This window comes from Numida meleagris, chromosome 2, assembly GCF_002078875.1.
Source record: "Numida meleagris isolate 19003 breed g44 Domestic line chromosome 2, NumMel1.0, whole genome shotgun sequence".
Taxonomy (NCBI): domain Eukaryota; kingdom Metazoa; phylum Chordata; class Aves; order Galliformes; family Numididae; genus Numida; species Numida meleagris.
The window spans coordinates 71538461-71560463 of record NC_034410.1 but is presented as its reverse complement, the minus strand read 5'-3'; the positions used below and the strand labels follow the sequence as shown (position 1 = coordinate 71560463).

The 22003-nt window shown below is 36.4% G+C and overlaps 1 long non-coding RNA gene across 5 annotated transcripts in view; it reads left to right on the top strand.

Annotated features, from left to right (window-relative positions):
- LOC110393747 overlaps positions 1–22003 on the top strand; it is a 147090-nt gene that overhangs the window by 2803 nt on the left and 122284 nt on the right. For all 5 annotated transcript variants that reach the window (XR_002435168.1, XR_002435166.1, XR_002435169.1 and 2 more), the window contains exon 2: positions 11858–11903. This is a non-coding gene — a long non-coding RNA (uncharacterized LOC110393747). The remainder of the gene's footprint in view (positions 1–11857; positions 11904–22003) is intronic.

Genomic DNA, 22003 nt, shown 5'->3' with positions numbered 1-22003 from the left:
AAAACTAAAGTAGATTCCCTCTAGTCCCCTTCTTCTCGTGGTCCAGCTGCGCCCTGCAGCAAGATTGTTGGAACCTGCCATGTTCAACATGGGGCAGCCCAGGCCTTGCCACACACAGCAGCCCCACCATCCCAAGGACAATGCCTGAGCCCTGAAGAGAGGCGTGAGATGTGTCCTTGTATGTGGCCTCTGATTCCACTATTGTCAAAGAACTCCCATGCTCTATGGGTGAATCTCTATGTATTCATGACATAATCTCAGGATGCAAGTGGTGATAGAAAATGGATTGAACCTTTTGCACTGCTGCAGGAGGTGTTAGTAGCTAGTAGGGCATCTGGAACAACCCTTTGCTCAATGAAAGGCATGTGTATGCTTTCACATATTTCCTCTGAATTCTTCACAACAGAAGATGTTCATGAGTTTAACATTAATTATGTATGCCCATTGCTTTTCACAACTGTTTCATTGCAATACCATCCACATCTCCATCTTTAGAGATGACTACCAACATGACTGAAATTCATGCATTTCAACTCATTGATTCACCTGGATTTTTTTTTTCAACTTTTCTTTGAAAATACCTGCTAATGGATATGCTCTTCCTCTCAGGACTGACCTTCTTTACTGATACCTTCCCACTAATACTTCAAGCTTTCTTCCCAAGAGTCACTACCTTTTTCTCATTTGCTTCCTGGAGAGACTCAAAATGGCTTTTAATTTTCTCTGATGCTGTTTCCAAAGCCAGCTCTCTCAATGCACCTGAAGGAAAAAACATGGGACAAAACAGCCATATCCCCAGAGTTTCTGGTTTTGGAAATGTTCATTAATGGTGGCAGCACAGAGGAATACTGTCTCTACCTTTATTTCACTAACATATCAAGGAGAAACAAGATTATAATATAACTAAACATAATGCAAAACAAAAGAAAACCAAATGACAAAGTTGTTGTCTCTTTCAAATATACTGTACCGTAATGTTACAGACCAGGACACCTGGTGTGAAAGCAAAAAGTCCCTATTCCCAACCATGTCCTCAAACCTGCACAGTTCCCAAAGCTGTGGGAAGTCATTCAAACCAAACACGTGGAAATGATGAGTCTTCATTATGTTTTTTTTTTTTTAACTTACTTTTGAAGAGCAAGCCAATGCGCTGTGACATTTAAACAAAATTCTGCATCTTTCAGAGTTTAGCAATGCTTAGGCAAATGCCCAAATGGCGTTCTGAAACAAAAGACAGCTTTGAGACAGTGAGATAAATATAGTACTGATTAAAGCAAAATGCAATTGTTAGGAAATGTAACAGGAACAAATTAATGCCTGATTTAAGTGCCATTAAACACAACATTTGAAGCTGAGGTAGGTCTACAGTACTTTTCAATATTCATTAGGTAGACAAAACAAATGAATTCCTTTACCTTGATGTTTACAGTCACATCAGAAAAAGAGACATTTTTTTTTCCTTGCGTTGCTGTGATAAGGGCCTAGAAAGAAGTTGTTAACCAATTATGTTTCTAAAAAAAATGAATCAAAATCACTTATCTTTTATTTTTCCACATATGCTTCTGAAATTTGGAAGGCAATCAAAGTCGCTAACTAAGCACTTTCTCTATAGAATGCTTCTAGAACCAGCAGCCTCTTCTATGTGCACAAAGAGAATATTTTCTTCAGTTGATTCTGTTAATTATATTAGGTTACTAGATCATTCACAGTTGAAAAAAAGTAGGAAAAGCTTTATTTTTGTATTATTTTCAATCACTATATAGACGTGAGATAAAACAACCAGTGTGAAAATCTTATACATAGCTTAATATCAGTTTAAATGGAATTCAAAATAAAAATAAATGTTTACTATTTAGACATTTGAGGTCTTTTATTTTTTTATTTTGTGTATGTTAAGATCATAAGTGGGTCCTTAGATTATCAGAGTAGGAGCTAAGTTTCTGCTAGTTAATATGTATCTCCTTAAACTATTTCCTATAGTTTCATCTACAAAATAACACAAGTCAGCACCTCGATTGCCTTCCTCTGAGGGTACTGGTATCCAATTCCACTTTCATGCTGAATAGGATTTTGTGCTATCTCGACAATGAGCTATGGGATGATTTGGATTAAAAATAGACTTCTTAGTATATGCACATTTCCAAATCTTATTTTGCAGCCATTATTCATACATGTATATTTATATGATTATATATTTATATATTTAAATATTAGGTCAGCATGAATTATTTGTTTCACCATAGAACTGCAGTTGGAGACTATGGATAGAGAACTGTAGATACCTGGAGCTACTTCTTATAGCAACATCACCTGTCCTGGCATAATAAGTATGCTAAGCTGCATCTTTAAGCTGTCTCTCCACTGCAAAGAGATGCGTGCTGTTGTATTAAGGTAAAAAATAGAGATCACCACTCTACTATATAGAAGGGCATGTGTAGTTTTTCCTTCTGCATAACTAACCAGTCACTGTTAATAAAATACATTCTGATTTAGAGCTAGGGGCTGCAAATATGAACAGAAACCGGTGTCTAATTTCTACTAAAATGTTTTACATTACAATTTTCAAGATACCACTTTTTGTAATCAAATGGAATAAGAATACTCATAAATAGCTGACATCCTTGTGAAATTGAATCTATTTATGATTCTTCACATATTTATAAGAAAAAAGTGCATTTGCATCATATTACCTAAGAAAGATTTAGCAGACACTCAGATAAAATATTGTCCCTTGTAAGAGTAGTTTGAAGGCAAAATACTTGACTTTTTATGCCTCCATAAAAAACAAAATCGGCAGTAACATTTTGTACTTCATATTTCAAAGCAATGAAAATCTTGGAGGTGGCTAACAAAGTGATTTTCCCCTATTTCAGATATTGATGAATATGTAAGCAGTGAGCTCAGCTGGATATGGCAGTTTTTAAAACATGGTTCTATGAGTAATTTTGAGGGGCAACAAAGCCGACTCATGTACCTACTCTGGTTGTTCCCATAAGAAGAGGAACTTCCAGTGCAGACACAATCATGAAGTTTTCCTGTGAATCAACTGGGAAGAGTTTGAATTTAAAAGAACACTCCAAAAACCTTACAAATTATTCCAATGTACTTTTTAATATCACTAAATCTTATATTCTCTTAGCGTTTTAAAAACACAATTGGAAAACAAAATCCTGTACATAGTCAGATATACTGACGTCCATGTTTCTTAACAAACTCTTACTGAGTTGAGTCCTGGACTGTCCAAAGTAATTCAGAAAAGATGCATAAAGGGCCTACAAAACATTTGTTCATCTCTATGAGTATTATTGTTGGTAATTGTGTATTACACTGTTGTATCACTATATTTATGTGTACAATTTCTGATCTGTTTGGCTACAGCTAGCAGATTATTATGTGATTACTTTGCATATCTCAGATTTCGTGGATATGGAACAATGGCCATTTCTGTTTTGTTTTATTCACTAAATAAATATTTTATTCACTTCCTAAAACAAAAAAAAAGGAGAACTTGATGTGTTATAAAATTGTTATGTTGCACCTCCAGCTTTTATAAGTAAGAGATTAAATATTTCAGACAGCTGTAGCCCTTATGATCACCATAATATTTGAAATGAACCAATGAGATTAGCTTGTGGAGATCAAGAAGCAAATTTTCATGCAGAGAATTACATCACTTATAGTAGCTGAGCAGCCAAAATTTCTATATAATATGCACTACATGAACAGTTCAAAGCACTTAGATTAATTTCTTCTTACATCGAATTCCAATTATAAATGGTACTTCAGAATATTTTTTGAAAGCTTTTAGAAATTCACTGGTTTTACACACCTCAGAATTTATGGACATAAAATTACTGAAGCTATTCATTAAAAAGTCATACTAAGGAAAAGAAGATCTTCTTATAAATGGATTCCTCAAAGCACTGAGGTCTGCAGTAAACTTTAATTGAAATGGATGGGATTTAAGCACTTATGTAAGCATTGAACACTCTCAAGACAAAGGCATTATGAGCTGAGTCCCAGTGTGGACACTCACAAGCTGTTGACAGAATAAGACAGAGTGCTTTGCTTAGCTGGCATCTAACACATTGGTGCACCCTTGTGAAGAGGGGAGGATTATTAATTATAGATCTGTATTAGTGTTTTAAAAGTTAGGGATGCAAAACAGAAAATTTATTTTGCCTAAGTTGCTGCACTGGAAATCAAGAAACCACTCCTCCCAGCACCACATAATCAAAGAATTTTCTTCTTTTCACCTATTTATTTTACAACATCTTACTGTTATTTATTTATTTGTTTCTTTGTCCATATATTTATTATTGAGACATATACTAAGAAGATATGAAAATGGATAGGATATGAGGTGTCATGTAATGTTCCTGTTTATACTGTTTGTGTGAAAAATCTGTAGATAATGTAATATGGAATCAGTCATTATGGCCCATTTTCATTTCCATTATGCTGGAAAAGAAGAAAAGGAGTAAGAATATCTGTGTCAACTGAGGTTTAATAGAAGGACTTCCATGTCCATACTGTGAGACGTACTCTGCACCTAAAAAATTTCACAAGCTTGGGAAAATGATTTTTCTTTGTCCATCTTGCTATAAAGAGAAGATGTAAAATGTGCTAAGGTATTCAGTCCTCAAAGAACATTTTAATTAAGTTATTTGACAATCTGTATTGTTTAATTTCATTCCCTCCCATACATGCTCCGTTTGGGAAAAAAAAGAGGAAGAAAAATATATCACAGTCTCTGCTCCCTATGATGAAAAGAAACAGCTAGTGACTTGGATGACTGTAGTAGTGGGTTTGATACTGTGTAGATGCAAAGAGCAAGAACAAAAGAACTGATCACAATAATATTTTGGGAGATGCCCATGTACTTACTGATGTTCTCTGATCTGTTATTTATTTATTTATTTCAATAATGGAATAAAAAAGAGAGTTTAGTGGCAATAGACTATTTAGGATTTCTTTGTATCATTTATCTTATATGACATTAAATTAGAATTTTAGTTTACTTGTTATTGTAATTGGTCCTAGCTGCACTCAAAAGCAAATGTAACCTGCTGATTGCGCTCTGAAGAGGTTTTGAGGTGGATATTGTCTTCTGTCAGAGAATTCAGAGACTCTTATTCACTGTAACTGATTGCTGGTATGAATGTTTAAGTTTTGACAAATCTATTAAATTGATGTTTTCTCAAATGTCTGAAAATCCTTCATTATTACATTAAGTTGATAAGTGGAACAAATCAAACCTTTCAATTCAAAATGTAATAATACAATAGTTTACTTGGGAGGAATCTACAAAGACAATCTAGTCCAACCACCTGACAACTTCAGGGCTAGTCAAAAGTTAAACATTTTACTGAGGGCATTATCCAAATGCCTTTTGAACTTTGATAGCCACAGGCCATCAACGACCTTTGTATGAAGCCTGTTCTAGTGTTTGACCACTCTCCGAGTAAAGAACACTTTCCCAACACCCAGTTCAAACCCCCTGGAGCAATTTTGTACCATTTTCACATGTCCTGCTATTGGTGACCAGAAGCAGAGCCCAGCACCTCCCTCTGCTTCCTCTCAGGGAACTGCAGAGAGCAATGAGCTCACCTCTCAACATTCCCCTCTCCAGACAGGACAACTGAAGTGCTCTCAGCCTCTCCTCACAAGCCATTCCTTCCAGCCCTATTACCAGCTTTGCTTCCCTCCTCTAGATGCTTTCAAAGAATTTAACATTATTTTTATGTAGTGGAGTCTAGAATGCACACAATATTCAAGGTGAGGTCATACCAGAGCTAAAAAAAATAAAAAAGAGAATGACTTCTTTTGGCTGGCTGGCTGCACTGTGTATAATGCACCCTGACATGCACTTTGTCTCTTGACTGTCAGGGCACACTGCTAGTTCACACTGAGCCTGCTGTAGACCAGCACCCCAGGGTCCCTTACTGCTGAGCTATTCCAACCATTTATATCTCAGTTGTCATGCACAGAACTCAGCATTTTGCTTTGTTGAACTTTGTGCCATTGCTAATCACACATTGCTCTAGTCTATCTAGGCCTCTCTGCAAGGCCTTTAGTTTAATGTTATTAGTAAGCTTGCTGAGGATGCACTCCACTCTTGCTTGCAGATCATTGATAAAAATGTTGAACAGAGTCAGCCCTAGAATTGAACCCTAAGGGAATGGCAGTGGTGACCATCAGCTCACAAGATGCAACCCTTTCACTACAACCCTTTGAGCTTAACTGTTGAACCATCATCACCCACCATAGCATGAACATGTCTATCTCACCACTGGACAATTTGCTGTGAGGGGCAGCATCAAAAGCCTTACTGAAATCCAGAAATATTACACCCACCACTTTACCTTAACCCAGCAAGTGTTTGACCTTATCATAGCAGGAGATCAAATTACAATTACAGGACTTTCTCTTGGTAAATCCATGTTGACTATGCCAGTCTTGGAGCCATTGATGTATTGATGGCTTAGGCTTCCCTTTTTCTTTCCTTTGTCTGTGTTATTTGGAGGACTGAGAAAAGCACTACCTGTGCTCCTAAACCCTTTAGTTGTCTGCCCAGTGCCCCAAAATCTCTTCCAATGGACATCAGGCTTCTTGCAGTTATTCATTTGAAAGAGGAGTGGATAATACTCTGAAGGCTATATTAGATTTGAAAGCTTTCTCGTAACATCCCTGATCCAAACCCCAGGGAGCAGCGAACATCTCTGTGAAGAGGGTCTGGTTTGCAGATGGGAGCCTGCATTCCTTTGAGGAAAGAGACCATCCCCTATGACTATAACTTACTGCTGTTTCTCCTTGGTTCTGGTATTGATGTTTTACTTGCTATGAGGCGATGGATGAACTGGCCTTGAAGGCAGAACTTGAAAAGATGCTGCTTCTTCCCTCTTCCCATATCCCTTGTCTGCAACACCCAGGGCTTTATACCTACTCAGCACTGGAAGTTGAGTGACAGACAGGGACTCCACTTGCAGCAACGTGCAGAAACTTGCTTCCACTCCTCAGTGTCCCTCAAACTGCTGTCCTTATCCAGTGCAGATGAGATGCCAGGCCCACCTCAGTTATGGCCATGCAAGGCTGGAATTTAAGTACCAGAGAAGGTAGAACCTGGCTCCGTTATCAAGAGAGTCATTTTTGGACTCTCAGATGCCTCTCAGCCTCCCCACCTCCTCCCAAAGCCTGGTCATCAGACAGAGCAGCTCACCTACCTGGGCTCACCTCACACAGTGAGTGTGCTCCCACCCTCTAAAACAGTGAGCAGCCTCATGCTGCCTTGTACTCTCCTCACAGATCTGATCACTGCTGCTACCATTATGAAACAATGTTTAGGCAAATGAACCTGTTTTAATAAAGAGCAACTAGTCAGAGCATATTTAATAAGAAACTCTAGTCAGAATAAGTCTTGCCTTTTTGAAAGGTTGTTTACAACAAAACTATTTTTAAGATGTGTTTTACTCTCAGCTTGTAAAAGAGTTACTTTTAAATTGTGTTTCTGTATATGCATGCAATCTGTTGGCCAAATAATTCCAACACTGCTGTTCCTTCACCCTTATCAGTGCAGGATGAAGGCAGGTCTATACCCTGTCTCTGATACAGTTCTCAAAGCCAGATGCAGCACTTATTTTCCAACATCATTTCGATTCAGTGTTTAACCATATTATGAGTGTAAGTGCACATGTGCAAACAGAATAAATTCTGTTAAGTTTTCCATGTCAGATGTGATGTAGTTTGAGATGTTTTTATTGTGATACTGCAGGAACTGATAAGCACATTTTGTGGGCTGTTATTTTTATACAAATAACAAAATAATTTATCTAATATTCATACATAGAGATAGAAAAATAATAAAAAATTAAAGTTCCACTATTGAGCTGAACAGAAATGTAGAAGTTCTAAGTGTGGTTCGTTATGATTGTGTTACATTGCAACATCAGTTTTCTATGGGATTTTCTTTCAGATGTCTTCTCTGAGACTGGACTGTGTTCCATTGTGATGTGTGTTAAGTTCAAAGATCCAAGATAAATTCACACTTGTAAGCTAAACTTTGAATTAGTTGTTGCGCAGAAAGCTAGACATCTCACAAATGGGCTTGAAATCTCAGTGTCAGTGTGGGGAAAAAATAATGTGAATTGTAAACTTGTTCCCCTTTCCCTAGGGGAGAATACAAGAAAGGAGTGACCACTCACCAAGCTTAGTAAGACTTGCTGTTATTGACTTGGTATATACCTATGTTTGTGTGTACTACTTTAGTTTACATGCCAGTTCCAATTTTGTATTTCTCACTTCAATAAATACAATACTTTGTCACATCTAAATATATATATATATATTTACTCTGATGAACTCTGAGGATTGTATGAAAATGGCATCTTGCGGAGAGTTGTTCTTGAAGGTAACTGCTTCAAATTTCAAGTCAAAATAGTCATTTCAGATCAGAATTCTATATCAAAATATTTTAGTATGAAAGAATCAGTTGAGAGATTCTCAACAACCAGTGAAGTAGAAATTAGTCTTTTGTTATGTAAATTAAAACGCATTACAGCAGTACAGTTCTTTAGACATTTTATGCATAATTCTCTATAGTTTTAAATTTCTACACCTAAAATTCTAATTTTATATGTTTATATATATAGCTCTAATTGACCATTCTTCAGGCTTAGTTTTCAAAGTTTAAGAGTTTTCTGTTTACATTTATAATCACATTTAACCACTTATGAATTCAGGGAACCTACATTTCCTTCAGAAATAAATGAAAACTACAAATAGGCAACAGTTTTGAAAATCCTGTTACATTTTATATGTTTTGAAATATGGACTTTAGTAGCTAACTTTAAGATAAGGCTTCTACATTTCAAAGTGCAAACACTGAAATCAGTCTATAAAGCCACAGCTGTCAGCTTTATGGGGAGTTTCTTAACTCTCCGTATGTAATGTTTCTTAACATTACTTTCCATGAAAATATAAAAGTACCTAAATAGAGTTACTCTTGTTGGCAGAGTGTAAAAACATACAGTTAACTGGATGTTGCAAGAACGTTATAGTAAAATGGAACATATCATAAATAAACCCAGATACTTCAAAGTGTGACCACAGCAAAATACTTCACATTAAGAAAAAGAAGATCATCTTATTTTTATTTTCTTCATTGCAATTCCTTGTTACATTTGCAAATCCGCAATAGTTTATCCCAGAGCTGATGCTTAACTTAAGATTTATTTGCAATAGCAATTTACAGAAATGCTCATCTCTCAAAGTGAATTATATTTATTTAATTATTTTTGCCTTCCTTGTTTATATTTTCTGTTCACTTTTCTGTACACAGAAACAACAGAGTCAGGAAAGACACTATACTCTTTTTTACAGAAAAACACAGACTCACTGCCTACTTTTTTTCAACCAAACTGTTTGAACCAAGACAGAGCTGGACCATGTACCATGGCCTTCTACTTGATAAAACATATGACACATAATATCTCAGTCAAAATATATAATTTAGCCCAGTAGTAAATCAATAAAATTTTCAAACAGAATATTGCAAAACAAAGCTCTTACTAAACACAGACCTCTCCCAGTAATAGCAGAGAATAATTTGAATTAATTACTTGGTCTACCATACCCTTTAAACAAACAATAAGGTTAATAATCTGCTTATTTTCAGTGGTGTATTTCACCTCCTCAGCAACCTTCACTAATTCTCCAAGTCATTAATCATTTTATTTGTACTCTAGCCAAGTCTTATGCACGTCTACACATTTGACACTAATTTTTACTGAGAAAAGTTGAAAGTGTTTAAGAATGCCTCAGGGTTTTATCCACAAGTATTATTCTGTTAGTATTGGACAATATGTTATTAAATGACATTACACAATCATTTTTGTCCATCTCAAGGGATAAGGAACACGCACAAATCTAATACTGAAATGAGTAACAGAGTTAGCTTGAAAATGTGCAGCGTAACACACACATTTCATATGTATTAATTACACTTTTACTGTTCCTACCTCTAGGATTCCCAGAACAGGTTTATGAAGTTGTAAATATTTCATCCATCTTGACAGGGATAAGATACCCTCTCCACACTAGTACTCCACACACACACACAAAAAGAGTATTCTTCTAAATACAAACACTACACACCAACCACCATTCCACTTTCTTCTAATGGTTTTAAGGAATACTGCATGGCTTAATCTCCAAATATTTTTGCAATAAATTGCATAGACAAAATTCCACTGGCTTTGAGACACAGAGGAAATTTTAGAGAACAGATAAAAGGATGATTTTTTAGCAAAAACACTTCATTTAGGAAGCTGAAATCCATGCATACACTGAATTTGGTAGGCCCCTGGGTACCTTATTTAGTGACAGAGCAAAACCAGGGCTCTGCATTCATGGTGCTAAGTCTGTGTGGCTTTGCTGCCTGACAGTGTCTTTCACAGCCGGTTCATGGAATCAAGCCATATATTCTCATCCCAGCACAGGGGATGAATACTGACAAGGCTGCAAGTCATCTTCATTACGTTCCTCAACTCATCCCTAAATTAATCAGACTGTGAGAAACTAATCCATGACCTTCTTAATCCACCAACTTCTTATAGCTCTTTTATGTTGTTAGAGTTTATTTCCACATAGATCATCAAAACTATCCTGCAAACAAAGTTCAAGCACTGATGATGAAAATACATATGAACAGGTCATGCCAGGAAGCCAATACTGTATTCCCTAAACGAATAACCAGCAAACCTGAAGGCACTCGGCCCTGTTTATTATGCCCTCCTGATCCCTCTGGAGCTACAGGTATAAGGGGTAAAAAAAAGAGAATTAAAGGAGGAAAAAATAAAAAGTGACAATTACATTTAGAAAAAAATAAGCAAAAGAAAACCTTAGTAACAGAAGAGGTGAAAAACATCTTGAATTTATTTTGTGGGCATAAACACTAAATTCAGCTTTTCATTAAAGATAGGGAAGAGAAGTACAGCCAACCTTTGGAATGAAAATTGAGAGATCATTTTGTAAGTGGTTTGCAATTTTGCTATGCTTCTAAGTTCTCGGGGACTCCAGGTATCACAGATGGTTACTGGTGGCCTTCCAGCCCCGTCTGCTCTGTACATTTGTAAATACTTCTTCCATGCACTGACTACAGTTGCTTCTTTGCCTCTGCATTGAATTTTGCTATTCTGCTATTACAGTTCAGAGATGATAATTCAGAAGCTACAAGTAGTTTAAATTCACAGTGGTTAGCTGACTTAGCAGAGTTAGCTGAAAAAGGCTTCATGCATATGTTTCAGCAACTGCCTTGCTCCTTATCAGCTGCAATGCATTATGTATTTTCATTCAAGTCAGATACTTATGGGATGGTGGATCCAGTGGTTTCAATCAGGAGTGGGCTACACTACACACTGTGCACAGGCGGATGTCAGCATTGAAAGGTTCAAGAATCTACCCCTTCACTCCTGCAGAAGTCTCTGCCTATGCCTGGGCATAGAATAGATGCATAACATTGCAATGGATATAAAAAAAATATGGGAAAGGGTGCATAGAGCACAGATTTAAGAAGAGCTCTGCCTCATTTCCTGATTCTTTTTATTCTTGGGGGTTTAGTGCAGAGTATTTTCTTCATGTTACAGCCCAGACGAGGCTATCCTACAGGACCATACATATGGTATGCATCCGCCTGCCAACATGTGGATGTTATGCAAAGATATGTAAGAGAAGACTACCAAGATGCACTATAAATGGCTAACATATGTCAGTCGACAGGAAAAAGACAGCTACTAAACATGTACATTAATAGAAATGTTCAGTTATAAAGATAAAATTTAAATCCCTTCTTGTCTTCTAGGTTGACCATCATTAGCTGTAAGTTGCTGCTTGAAGATATTGCCATGGTGAGGGTTCGTATTGTTATGTCATGGAGTGTATCTAATCCTTTTGAATTATAGCTGTCCCCATTTCCTTCCTAGATGATACATTCATTTTAGAGTTTGTAGGTCGATGATGAAAAGAGTAGGTGACCTAACCATGACCACAGATAGAGAATCAGAATTAGAAACCCTGTCATAGGACTTCATAAATCATTTTGCAACTTCATAACTGTAACCTGATAATTCAGTCTGCATAGTAGAAAAATAAAATTCTTTCAAACATTAGGTGAGGTAGGTTTTTAGATGTTCTGGATTTGAAACACAAATCATGGCTGGTTACCGTGAGTATGATCATTTTGTGTTGCTACCTACGAAAGTACTGCCTTAGAGACTTCTCCTTTTTAACTGTTACTATAAAAGCTCTCAAGCATTAACACAAGTACTCTTTTACACTCTCTCTTGATATCTGTTACCTTTACAGACTTTCTTTAAAGAGTATGCTATGTGAAAGATGCCACATGTGGCATTGACAGACAGCTATTGGGAGAACAGCAGACAGCCTGTAAATCACTCAGTGGAGTTTCCTGTCCTTTCAGCCTTATCTTACAGAATCTACAATTTCTGTCTTTGCAAGGTACTTCAGTGTCAGAGTTTGTTCTCTTTAAACTTCTATAGGTAAAGGTGACAAAAAATATACACATCCTGTTGCTAATTGATTCTTCATTCCTGTCAGAGCCCAAGTACAAAAGACTCAGCATGTGTTAACAAATGTTTTAGTGTTTCTAAGTAGTTTAAGTGAGTGCAAAGTAGTTTTTTTTTTTCCTCCTTTCTGAGGGAGGGGGACAAAATGCTTTTAACAAACCTGATATTTTCAACCTATAAGCAATTTGTTCAAAATCTGTGGAAAACTTTCATATCTGAAATGAAATTTTCAGTTTGAGTCAGAATATAAATTGATGGAAAGAAATATGTAACCTTAACCTATTTCATGTGCATTCATTCTTTGAGGCTGCTTAAATGTTTTTGGCAGTCAACCAACTCTTCTAAGAGAAGCTGCTGCAGAAATTGCATTAGAATATCCTACTAAAGCTTCTGTGGCTGTTAAAACCTGCAATAAAACATAACTATTACTACTTGCTCTGCCAAAGAGTGAGTCTAACCTAGACATTTTGCAACATCAGTGGCTATGCATGAGCAGCCAAGAGTAAGAAAAGTACAAGAATATATAATGCCTATTCTGTGGCTATTTACATTATGATCAAATAAATTAATCTCACCAAACAGCACTTTCATATGTCATCATGGGCTATGCACTCAGACGTCTTAGTGTAAACTGTTCTCAGAAAAAGCTGATCTATGCCCCTCTGAAATTGTAGATGCAGATGTGACTTAAATTGAGTGGATGCACCCAACTTTAAAGAATGCAAGTCTTTATCACATAATTTCACATCTAAGTCTCAGAAATGAAAATCTGTTATTATATAAATATGAGCACATCTGAAACAGAAACAATTAATTTTAATGTTATGTAGGCCATGGAAAATTTTGAGCCGTGGCTATTTTGAAGTCTCACATATATTCTACATGAGTTTAATTCTGGGCTGACCTTAAAACATAGTTTTATCACCATCCTTGTTCTTATTCTGTTGAGATTTTACATAAAGTAGTATCCATATGTGACAAAATACTAATTTCTAGGCACCATGGTTTTATCCTGTACTTTCCAGTAGATGTTATTAATTCGAAACTGAATACGTTCACCTTCCCTCATCTCAGCTGAAGATAGCTTTAGTAAATATTTTTCTTATGCAAACTCAAAGTGTTGCCACCTGAAATGGTACAGAATCTATAGCAGACCCATCCCTTTCCTGATTTAATCATTACTGTGTTGCAGTACGGCAGCAGGTTTCACCAATTTTCACCCATAACTGACCGGAAAAACTTGGACATACTGAATCCATTTATTAATTGCCAGTTGCGTTGTCCTAAAATATCTGAAGAGTTGGCCATGAGCCTTTTCCAGCAGTCTCAAGCATGTTTTTCTTCTGAGACTTTGGAAGTAAAATGTAAAACCAAATATTCATAATGAAATAGATGTTTCTCCATCTGGCACCAAAAATGCAAATGGACCCAATGTGATATTCAACAATCCTCAGTAATAGCAAGTACAATTATAGCTTCTTTTCTCAGTTTTATCTTCAACTACATTTTAATTCTTTATCATTTTCAGCAGTGTTCTGGGTTTTGACTCTGAGATTAAAGAATTTAGGTAAAACGTGATTTGAATGGAGGAAAAGTTTGCACAAGTGTATTTTTAGAAGAATCATGCTTTAGAGAAGGAGAGATTGGGGTAAGAGAAGAGAGTGATTTCTCCAGGGTTTCCTGGCAAGCTGCTGCCAGTACAGTAAAGAGGATCCTGGCCTCCTGAGGCCGTGTGTACTGTTTTGGCCAGAGACTCCCGTGGCTGCTGTTTTTAAGTAACAGTGTCAAAAATCAGGGCCAAGAATGCCTTCATCATAAACCAATAAGCAAGATATATTCAAATGCTTCCATAAGTGGCAGAGCTATTGATTCACAGTGATCCCTGTAAACACCAAGTATGAGGAGCAGCAATTCTCCTCTTTCCTGCAGTACATATCTGCTTGGAACAGGCATCAGGCAAAGGAGCTGCTTAATTAGGAGGGCTTGTCCTGGCCTTAATGCAGCTTAAGAACAGCTGCTTTAAGTTGTGTTGTTACCCTGTGGGTGCCACTAAGGATGCTTCCTCCCCTTTGCAACGGATTTGTTCTGTGGCCTTCAGCGAGTCAATAAATCTACTTAAATAGAATGGAAATTTTCTGATTTGTGGTGGGTGTGCCAGCAAGTTACAGGCTGCTTGCTGTTACTGCATAATCCAAAAGGAGTCATCATCATTTAAAATGACATATTGCACTATTTGTAGCATTTTCTAAAAGGCTGCTTAGCCAGGTGCAACTCTGATCTCACTGGGGCAGGAGCCACAGCTGCAAATGGATGAAAATCCGGGATTTTGTAGTGCCAAAGAGAGACGATCACCAGATGGGAAATCTAGCAGGAAATCTCAGTGCCATTATAAATCTCCCCTTCTGCATTTCCAAGTGGAAATGAATGCTTGAATGCTGAAAATTGTGGCATATTAAACAATTATTGTGAATTGCAGATATCTGGTTGAGATATACCTGAGATTCTGAAATGGCAAATTTAAAATACAGATGGCAAATTTAACAAAGCGTTGATACATGCTTTTGCTGCAGATATTAAAAGATCATGGAAAAGTGCACAGACTATCTAACTATGGCTTCCAATGGTATTGGGAAACCCAAACAAGGGCAAACAGGAAATTAATACACAGAAGCTTGCTGATAGACCATGTTCTCAACAGCAAAATCTAATGCCTCCACTGTCATACAATATTTTCCTGCAAATATTTATGATCTGTCCTCATAGCAAATGAGTTGCACACAGACTTACAGATGCTACACTAGATGAGTTGGATCACTGAAATATTTTTAATGCCCATGTTTTTATGTTTGTGAGGCATACGGTCTTGCAGGCCAGTCATAGGAGAGGGAGCTGTTTGAAATTGCTTTACTGTTGGGAATAATCTGGTTTTTTTTGATGAATAATGAATAATTTTTTCATATAATGGCAGCTTCTTATTCATAATGGCAGGCAAATAGGTTCATCATCAGAAGTTGTATGAAACACGTATTGACAAAAGATGAAATCCACATTTCTACATGGGAAGACAGCCACTAGATTCTTGTATTAAGCACTTACTCTTTGCATAAGGCTTTCTTTTTATCGTTTGCATAAAAATTTTGCAAGGCATGTGTAATTATATAAAGATATGCCCAGAATGTTGTCTGACTTCATATCATGTATAACAGTCACAAAGTTAAATGCTCTTAGCTTTTATCATGTATGTATAATTGTTAGAAAACCTTTGTACCTACTGTAGCAATTTTTGTAGTAATACAATTTTATTTTTTTTTAATAGTAAATCTTTAGATCAAGTTTTAGATTCCTGTATTAAGATCTTGATGAGGTAGTGACATCGAGGATAGTAAGTACTTTTACCATTTGGGATCATTGGGATACTTTTTCTTGTGTGCCTTCAGAGAACTATTCTGACTTGTCTGATAACATCAAAGTTTGCTGAAGCTTATTCAGTACATACACAGATGAAATACTTTGTGTTGACATATAATGGTTCCTGATCTTAGAACTACATCATTTGAGAAAGAGTGTATTGAGTACTGACCTAGAAATCAGGAGTTCAGATGTGATTTCCCTAATTTACCATAGATTTCCTATGCTGGGAACAATTAGGATTTTTTTGTACCTAAAGATGAATGTAAGAGTTGACAGGATTTCCAGAAGTACCAGATCTTAATTCAAGCTCTACCTATATGAAGACCAACTCAGAAAGCACATACTCATACTGAGGTAAGGGAGACTGGCTCCATAATAGATTTCTTTCTAGCTTCTGAAATTAGCCTCTCTTTTGCATGAAGAGCACTTCTGTAAAGTGGAGATAATAGCTCGTTCGTAATTCAGAGTAGTGTTGGAAGGAAAAAACATTGTAAATTCCGAGTTGATCTGAAAGAAGTAAGCTGGTAAATTGGAAATAAATGAGTACAGTTTCTAAATCTGGCATCTTCTTCTAAGCTAGTGGAAATATATATTAATTTTGTACTAGATAATCTATGATCTTTCAACAAAATTGAGACAAAAATGGAAAAAAAGCTGCTTATTGATTAGTCAGACTTCTCTAAACAATAAGGTAATTTTGCATTGCATTTATTTTATCACTCCTATGGATGGAGACTAAACACTGTACACTTCACCTGTAAAAGGAAGGCAGAAAGATATTTATTGATATAAAATAGATATAATATGGTAATTCGAACAATGATGACAACAACTTAACAAGATCTAAAATGGCTGGATATCCTTGATTATTTGCTACACAGAGGGTGGGTTGTACATAGTGAATCTAAAATCAAATCTTAGTGAAGCTAGTATAGTTTAAAAAACAAAAAGAAGTAAAATGCAAGATATGCTTTTAACTGAGAAGTGTCAGTTTCATATAAATAAAATTTATGTATTTAAAATCTTAAATTTTGTGAAAAGGCAAGAGAAGTAAAAATCCTATGCTTTTTTGAATATCAACTAGTTCCAGGAACTAAGGAATGGAGAAGATATGATTGGAAGGGCATGGTTCAATGTAAGAAAATGCAGGGACTCTCCATCCCTGACCCATCCCTGGAGATGATGAAGGTGATCAAGGCCAGGTTGGATGGGGCCCAGGCCAACATACTCTAGTGTCTGATTTAGTGGTTGGCAACCCTGCCCACAGAAGTGGGATGGAAACTAGATGATTTCTAGGGCCTTTCCAACCCATGCCATTCTGAAATTCTGTGGTTCTTTGATCCTTTGCAATCACTCAAGCCCAGATCATTTGGATCCAAACTTTTACAGGTGGAGGAGAATCAGACACTTCTGTAATTACAAGCACAGACAATACTTCTGCCAGAAGAGAAGCAGCCAAAGCGGAAAACAGGTGGTTTTACAATGTTTTAATAGCTGCCTGAGAAATGACTGTTGCACCTTTCAAAACTTTTGCTTTTCCCAGGTTCAAAATTTCCATTACTGCATGGCAAGGGCTACACTCAAGCTCCATGAAAGCAAACATAATGTTTGAAAGACATGCTCCAGCCCTAATGATAATCGTTTATTCAATTTCTGTGCCCCAGCCAAAGACTGCATCCTGTCCTCTAAAATTGTATAATTTGCCTGTGACAAAGTACCAAAGAAAATAGTCTGCAAACACTATCAAAAATCAACAGACATGAGTGTTTTAGCTTCCAGACCTTAATATGTTATGCAATTTGTGCCTGTATTACCACTATTTATCTTATTTATTATCTGGATCAATTTTATTTAAGACCAAGTCTCCAAATGAGACACTATCATTTCAGAAAGACATTTTCTCAGGAAGTATATTTCTAAAAAAAGGTCAGGTGGACTGAATCACAAAGTATTTGGCATTCTTCCCTACATGACTTACATAAAAAATAATTAGAAAAGGCAGCTCCAGATTGTTAGGAAACAGCTACATTCAACACAAAATTGATTCAAGTGAGTGGCTGAAAATAACAAAACAGTAGAGCTGATAAATCTTTCTATCTCTGCTTTGTTCTGTACTTTAATTATTCCCATTCCTTTCAAAGAATTTAGAAACTGGAGAATACTGTCATGATCACTTCATCCAGTGGGATGGAGAATTCATTATGGAATTCACGCTTCTGACCTATAATAAGCGTATAGGTATTATTCATGAAGACCCACAGCCATAATTCAAACAATTTGAATGATAGATGTCCCTCATAGTTATAGTAAATTAATCTAGATGTTAGTTATTCACATTTTTATGTGGCTTATTTCTTAACTGAACTTGTCTAGAGGCACTTCCTGTATTTCTCTGCTAAACTTTCAAACCTTTTCTTATTTTGAACTTGTAGGTTCACATAGATTATGAGAAAGCTAGTCTTAAAAATTTGTTAGCTAAAATAGAGTTTTAAGTCTTTTTAGTGTAAAGACAGTTCCACGGGCAAACACTTCTACTTCCTGAGTGTTTTTTCTCTAATATACTCTAGCAAACAGTCTTATTTTGAGTAGCATTTGAGCCACTAGCTACAAATCAATCTAAAAAATGGCTGGTTTTGTGTTTCTTTGCTTTTTTTTTTTTTAATTATTATTTGATTGGGGATATCTCAGAAAAATATTTGTGATATTTCTGTATAATCAGTTCTAAGAAAGAAAACAAATATTACTAGCTACATTTTTTTTTCTTGTTAGCTGGCACAGTAATATTTCAAAGCCACAATAAGGATATTAAACTTTTCATTTGTATTATTGAAAATACCAGTAATAGTTCACTTACTTCAAATCTGTCTTAAACAATATCAATCATAAAACCATAGAGTCACATAATGGTTTGGGTTGGAGTGGATCTTGAAGATTACTGAGCTCCAATCCCCTGCCATGGGCAGGATTGCCACCTACTAGACCAGGCTGCCCAGGGCCCATCCAAACTGGCCTTGAACACCTTCAAAGAATGGGGCATCCACAGTTTCTCTGATCAACCTGTTTCAATACCTCACACCACTCCCTTGAGTAAAAAATTTCCTCCTAACGTCTAATCTAAATCTGAATCTAAATCTCCCCTCTTCTAATTGAAAATCATTCCCCTTTGTTCAGTCACTATCAGACTAAGTAAAGAGTTGGTCTCCATCCTGTTTACAAGCTCCCTTTAGCCCACAGTTCCAGGTACACAACATCAGTTGCCCTTCCTTTGTCCTTCCTTTATCTCCCTACTTATGATGTCACTACATCGTAGAAGGCCACCAGATTGGTCAGACCTTGGTGAAGCCATGCTGGCTGTCTTGGATCAGATTTTCATCTTGCATATGCCTTAATATATCTTCCAGGAAGATCTGTTCTGTTATTTTCTCAGACACAGAAGTGAGATTCACTGGCCTGTAGTTCCCTTGGTCTTCCTTTCTTCTTTTCTTAAAAATGGAAGTGATGTTTACATTTTTTCAGTCACTGAGGACTTCACCTGACAGCCATGACTTTTCAAAAACGATGGAGAGTCTTGGCAAACACGTAAGTCTGTTCTTTCAGGACCCTGGGATTCATGTCATTGGAACCCATAGATCTGTACACATTCAGTCATATCAGGGAGTGTTATTTACAGTCAGGATGGATTTTGCTCCTGCAACACCATTCTGCCTAGATGTTCAGGAGTATGAGAAACATGGGGAGCATGACTGTCAGTGAAGACTGGGACAAAGAACTCGTTGAGTACCTGGCCTTCTCAGTGTCTGTTGTTGTCATTTCTCCCTTCTCATTTATCAGAGGGGACACAATTTCCATGGCCTTTCTTTTCTGTAACTACATAATTCTTTATTATTTTCACATCACTCATGAAGTTCAGTTCCATTTGTACCTTGGTTTTGCTGAGCCCATTTTTGCACATAAAGAGCTGATCTCTAAACTATTTTGTTGTTCTCAGTTTGAAAATTAAAATCACTGTCCATATCACAGATAATTGAATGAAACTGATGATACAGCTATGAAATTCATCTAAAACCAGCAATTAATAAAATATAAACAAAAGCAACCATGAGCACTCATTGGCCTTGGCCACAATGACCACAAGGGCACACTGCTGTCTTGTGGTCAATCTGTTGTTCACCACAACATCCAGGTCCTTCTCTGCAGATCTCCTTTCCAGCAGGTCAGCCTCTAACCTGTACTGATGCATGCGGTTATTCCTCCCCAGGTGTAGAACTCTGTACTTGCCCTTGTTGAACTTCATAAGGTTCCTCTCTGCCCAACTCTCCAGCCTTTCCAGGTCTCACTGAATGGTAGCACAGTCTTCCGGTGTGTCAGCTAAATGCATTTGTACATGTGTGCAATAATATGTTTTTATGTATTATATGTGTAATGATAAAGAATTTCATTAAAATATATTATACGTATATGTAGCATATATTAGACAATATATTCTACATTGCAGTTTTATGTTATACATAATATATATTATACAGGGCTGCTCCGAAGATAAAGCCGCCTATTTTATTACGTTGGTGGTATGGCAGAAGAGGTTGTGCCTTCCCACCAATATTCCCTTACATGTTGTTGCTGTGTGATGTATGACAGCAGACAGGCAGTCTGACAGTCTGGCATTTGACATGGAAGTGTGGTGAAGTAAAGGCGTGGAAATGAATTCCTCCATGAGGCAAAAAAAGCACCCACTGACATTCACTGATACTTGTTAAACGTTTAAGGAGACCAGACAGTGAATGTGAACACAGTGAGGTGGTGGGTGGTGTGTTTCAGCAGTGTACAGCAACTTGAAATATGAGCCACGTTCCAAATGGCCATGCAGATTTTTATGAGTGCAGCATGTAGGCTCTTGTTCATAGCTAGCAAAAATGCATAAGTGATGGTGACAACAGTGCTGAAAGATAGTGTTTTGTAGCTGAGAGTTTGTTCTATCGAACAGTGTTGTTGTGCTCTTTCTATCTGTTGTAATTTCCATGGGAATACATAGGAGGCATTACTTTTGGAGCAAGCTGTGTGTGTTTATTGTTCTATGTTTTATATTATACTACACTATATTATATGTGTTATATATCCTTGTATCATGCATCATTATATACTACAAATGTATGCATGGATATTATGGATATATTGCACTTTAATGTAAGAACATTTTTTAAGAATATGAAGTGCTTTAGTCTGTATTAATTTTTTATTTAACACTTAAAGAATAGCAATCAATACCAATACCAATAGTTGGCACTACCAACTAACAAACCAAGTTATCATTTAGGAAAATAGCCAATGCAATGTTATCTGATAAAAATCTAATAATACTAATTAAAATATCAATTAAAAATATTTTACAAATTTTACGTGATTTTATGTTGAAACAAGAAATACAAATATTAATGTATTTTAATTTTTTTTTCCATCTGGAATTATGATTGTATCTGATTGTATCTCTGCATCTCTCCAAGTACTACAAAACAATAACATTTATCTTTTACCCTTTGACAAAGAACACCAGATTCCTTTTTTCCTGTTTTGTTTTGTTTTTGAGTGAGAGGGAAAGAGAGAGAGAGAGAGAGAGAGAGTTCTGACAAGGGAGAATGCTAGGTCATTCATTTGATCCCTACCCAGAACAAATCCAAACTTCATCTCAGTCCGTATAAGTTTTATGAAGACTATAACCTGGAAGATAACAGTGCCTGTTACATGTATTTCCTCTGATAATTTCTAGGCACAACCTCACTTTTCAACTCTGCAGAGCAACAGTGTCTCCTGGTGGTCAACTAGCAGTTAGCGTCAGACAATCTTTTTTTTCAAAAAAGATACAACTTCATTTCAGTTTATACATATGAAGTCACTATCACAGAAAATCTAAATTCTTGTGTGATATTTTTCCTTGGCTTCTTTCTTCCTTTCTTCCTTTCTTTCTTCCTTTCTTTCTTTCTTCCTTTCTTTCTTCCTTTCTTTCTTCCTTTCTT